The sequence below is a fragment of the Helianthus annuus genome, chromosome 5 (assembly GCF_002127325.2).
Source record: "Helianthus annuus cultivar XRQ/B chromosome 5, HanXRQr2.0-SUNRISE, whole genome shotgun sequence".
NCBI lineage: Eukaryota > Viridiplantae > Streptophyta > Magnoliopsida > Asterales > Asteraceae > Helianthus > Helianthus annuus.
The window spans coordinates 146,267,062-146,272,459 of NC_035437.2; positions in this window are offsets into that span (position 1 = coordinate 146,267,062).

The window sequence follows — 5,398 nt, forward strand, 5'->3', positions numbered from 1 at the left end:
CTTAAACATCTATTGGCTAGTTTCAATCGATCGGACGTTGTATCGTAATAGCGATCGAGTTATTACCCTGTTTTGCGGCAGCGTTTCGGGATTTTGTTGGTGCACTACATCTGTTGATTTCGTCTTAGATCGAGTCTTTCATTGTATTGTATAGATTAGGGCGCGTTTTACAAGAAAACTGGAGAGTTTAGGCGTTTTAGAGTCTTGGACCGCTTATTCGGACATGCCGAATAAGAGGTCCACCTCACACATTCCTGGACCCCTTTTACGGACATACCTGGCCCTCTTATTCGTCACGTCCATAAAAGAGGTCCACATCTCCTATAAATACCACAAGAGAGGTCCACATTTGTAACTTCTAGATTTCCATACCGAAGTGCTGCCGGTGTGAGAATTGCGTGTAAAAAGTGTTAAATCAATCAGTAAAGAGAATTAAGTGAAGATCTAGCTGTTTCTACGTCAGGTACTTGTTTTCCGCACCTGTATCTGATCAAACTCCTCTGATTGACTCGTTCGGGTCAGATTCCGATCCTACAAGTGGTATCAGAGCTTCAGGAGGAGGAGTTCTATTGAAATTTGCTGGATTTCGTCACATATTCTTCTTCTACACCTTTTTCTTACGTCAGACCAAGATTTCACGGTCTGTTTTGGCTGATTTTTGGATATGTGATGCGCTTATACCTGATCTAAAACCCTACCAAGTTTCAGCTCGAAACTCCAAGTCGTTTAGGAGTAATCGGAGTTTTTCGGTCCGAATTCGCGTCAAATTTCAGCTTTGGATCGCTTATAGGGCACTAATGTGAACCGCTTTTTTGGTCAAAGTTTCTGGACCGCTCCAAATTTGTTGTTTAGATCGCTTATATGGACAGTGTGTGGACCGCTTTTTCATACAGTTGAGGATCGCTCTTATGACACATGTTGAATCGCTCATAAATCAACTATTGAACCGCTTATGAACAACAGTTTGGTCCGCTTATTTGACATTGTTGAGGCTCGCTCATAATACTTTTCTTGGACCGCTGATAAGACAGTTCATGAATCGCTTTTGTGTCATCTTTGTCACTTGATTCTCTGATCATTAAAAAAGGTTGTCGGCTAAGTGGTAGAAAAGGCCCAATCACGGTCGGTGGTTATGGAATTAATCTGTTGTTGTGAAATCATCAGTTAAAAGGCCCAATAATAGCTCATTGAATAATATAATTGTCGGCCACCAACAAGCCCTATCAGAAGACTTTTTGGCACCGCCCCACTATTCTCATTTGGCCCAATCACCTTATATTGTAAACTGGGGCAATCATTAATTGTTTGTTCATTCTTGTCAGGCCCATGTGCACCGTTAGGCAGCTCAATCAACTAACGGCTCAATCCCATTTTTGTATGCCACCGCCCCACTTGCATACATGTGACCCAATCTCATTTGACCATTAAATTCATAGTTTGCATCGCCCCATTGATTGAATCAAGATAGTAAACAGATGATATCATTTACACCGCCCCATTAAACATTAACGGCCCAATCATTGCTTAATAAGCCACCACCCCACTACTTCATTTAGTCCAATCAAAGAAAGTGCTATATTTTTACATCATAAATGAAAGTTAAACGTTTGAGGCCCATAACAAGCAAACTTGATATTAACGGCCCATGTGTAATTTGAAGTGAATATTGTTTTTAGAATATGATGTTTTAGTATGTGTTTTCAGAATATTGTGAAAATGGTCAAAACAGTTTGAAGTGTGTTCAGGTCGCGTGAAATCGTGTGGAAGGTCACATTCGCTTGAACGTCGATTCTATTTCGTACAGTTAGGAGTTCAAAAGTCTCAAAAGGCTCAGTTCATTTGAAAGTTCGTCAGTTTGTACGAAAAAATGTCAAGTCATATGTATTTGATCCGAGTCATCGCTGTCCGCTCTGTGTGTCAACCCTCAATCCGCACAGAATTGATCATCGGTTCGAGTATCAGTTCGTTTCTGTTAATTGATAAGTTTTAAACTGATTGTGTTTTGTTTGTTTGTTTCAGGTGTTTCACGAGGTGAATCATTTCATTCGAAAGGGGATCTAGTTTGAATTTGATATTTCATTTTAAGTGACTGTCTCGATAAACGTGTTTCCGAATCATGGACTTAAAATTCTTTAATATGACTAGTGAAACAGTTAATAGAATAAATGTATTAAAGAAAGAATTTGATTTGTTTTCAGGTTGTCCAGGAGAAAGTACAAAGAGTATCATTGAGAGGTATAGTCATCTTGTTCGCTTAATGTCTGAGAAGGGTATTCAAAAAAATCCAAATGAATGGGTTAAGAGATTAGCCAATTCCATACCTCAACAAGAATGGGGTACATATCTGTTGGATTTAAAAAGAAATGGAGAATACTCTAGATTGTCAATTTGTCAATTCATTAAGAAGCTTGAAGAACAAATGGAGAACAATGATGTGAATAAGAAGAATCAAGAAGAAAAATCCGTTTCATCCGATGAAAGTTCAGAAGAATCAATCGTTTTTGATCAAACATCATCTAACTCTGGTTCTTCGGATGATAGTTCTGACAAATCAGTAGTGTTTGACCAATCACCAACTGATAATAGTAGTGGTAATGAGAAGATTATTGAAGCAGAAAAGGTGACTGAAGCTGAGAAAGTTGTTGAAGTTGAAAAAATCATAGAGATTGAAAAGATAGTTGAGATCGAAAAGATTGTTGAAGTCACAAAACCTTGTCTTACATGTTTAGAGTCTTGTAAACAATGTATAGAGAAAGACGAGAGGTTTAGTGAGTTAGAAAAGTTGAAAGAACAATTGTTATTTGATGTAAAAAACTTGAAAAAGTCGTATGATGTATTGAATAGGCATGTGAATGGTCTGGAGAAGACTAACTCAGAAAGAGAGAAAGCTTTGAAGATGCTAAATGCAACAATGATGACAAAGCAGAAAGAGATCAACATGTATATAGAAGAATGTGCAAAGTTGAAGAAAGAGTTGGATAGTGAAGCAGCTGAGAATGAAAGAATCAGAAGATTGCTGCAAAGTTACAAAGGTTGTGACTACGTAATCGACAGAATTTATCCAACAGTTGAAGGTTTTGAGGCATTTAAAGATGAACAACCAAAGAAGAAAACGGATACTGGTAAGAAACAGGGTGTCTGTTATAATAAGTGTCCGCCTCCGATTTGGGAAGGGTACTCACCTAGAAAACCTAACGAGGAAGAACTAAAACAGGCGGTCAATATTAAGTTAGAATCCGAGATAACCGATGTTTTACCAGAAAATATTGACGTCACGTTCACGGCATCCGACACAGATCATGAGTCTGAACTGATAAAACGAGTGGTCGATCAGGTGTTGGATAAGGATGAGGAGTCAGAGTCAAAGTCCGAGTCCGAAAGTTCGTGTCAGTCAGTTGGGAGTTCGAGTTCGTCCGATAAGAGTTCAAAATCGTCGGGAAAACGGGTTTACAGTAAAGAATTTTTATTGTCAAAATCTAATTTGAATGACGAAACGTTTGAAGTTGCATATACTTTGAATGGTTCTGACAAATTATATTTTGATAAAGAGTTTCCAATAAGAGGTGTTAAATCAGAAATGATTAAAAAGGTTTTCAAACTAAAAGAAATTAATATTTCTGAAATAAAAGATGAAAATCTTATTGTAAAACCTAAATTTTACACCTCAAGAGTTCAACAACGTCTAAACAAGAAAAAAGGTTACAATTCTGGTTCGGGTTTTCAAAAGAAACCAAACCAAAATCGTAGCTACAAAAAGAAAGGTCTTGGTTTTACTCCACCAGAAAATTATAAAAATGAAAAATTTTCTAAAACAAATACAAAATTCGTTTCAGGTACAAGCTCAGAAGAGGAGAAGAAGTGCTCATTCTGGAAACAATCTAACCAAGAGTTTCTAACCGAGAAGAGAAAGAATGGAGCTTACGTGAAGAAAGAAACCAGAACCTGTTTCCGATGCAATGAAGCCGGTCACATTGCATGGAACTGTCCAAAAGCGACGAACACAAAACAGGGAGTTTCTGGAAAATTGAAACAAGTTGTAGTTGATAAAACCGAACCACCAACTGAACAATTTAAAATTTTCAAAAATTCAACATTTGAAGTTGGTGAGTGTTCGAAGAGATTTTACAGGCGTAGTGTGAAACTTGACAACCAAAAATGGGTTGTTAAGAAATCTGAGGTAAAATCTGGCGATGAGTCTGATTCCACAAAATCAGAGGAGCCACAGTTTGATGAGAGTGATGAAAACTCATTTCCTTCAATGGATGACGAGAACTTTCCACCATTGAGGACTGAGAATTTTAAAAGAAAAGTTGGAAAGACTGAAGTCTCAAATCAGGATTATTCTGAAAAGGATAATTTTGATGTTGAGAAAGCTTTTAATGGGAATGTAAAGAAAATTTTCGGTAAAATGGTTGATAGGAAGGTGAAAGGGGTAAAAGACTTCTATGCTAAAAAGACAGCAACTTACACCCCAACTAAATCCGAATTGAAATTACCCAAGGCTGGTCAGGCTTGGGTGGACATTTTCTTCGTTTGAAAAACCTGACTTGCCGGAGATCCCAAGTTTGTAATCGTGGATCAGGAATCGGCATCATTCTTGTATTATGAATTTGTATGGAAAAGTCTTAAAATTGTTAAAACTTTACAGGTTGAATGACTACGCCGGAGCTTCCAGGTTGGTAAGTGCGAAGCAGGAATCGGCATTTTGTATATACATACAAGTGGTATTGTATGGTTATTTTACAAGTGTTACAGGTTGCTTAATTGCAAAATGGTGAATCAAGGACATTAAATTGTACTTGATTTACTATCTCATGATATTCAAAGAACAAGATGATGAACCATATCCCCGCTTTTATCAATGTGATAAACCTACACGTGGTTTTATCTTAACAAACTCATTTTCCGGAAAAATCATTTTGATTAAAACAAACTTAAGTGTTTTGAAATCTAAATGAGAAAATGGTTTGTGAAAGGGGGAGTTCAGATTGTTTATGCCTAGTGAATGGCGAATTGAGGCGATTTGATATCGGTTGTCATATTTTTGTACAGGTTGTTTTCAATTTTCTTTAATGTGTTTGCATTTTAGGGGGAGTAAGAATTTCAGAAAATCCAAAAACATTAGAAAATTTGAAAAATACAAAAACATGATAAAATTTAAAATGAGTTTTGTTGTGAATAGAGGAAATGATAGTACATCAGTGGACTGTCACAACATGCTAAAGAAATGTAAAGATAAAATGTGATAAACAATCTCACTGAGGATGTGCCAGTAGGTTTTTACACATTTAGTAGATTGTGACGAGATATAAACCTAAATTTCAAACTTGCTTGTTCTGTGGGTTAACACAAACTTGGATATATAGGTAACCCCTGAAATCTTGTTTGAAATGTCCCT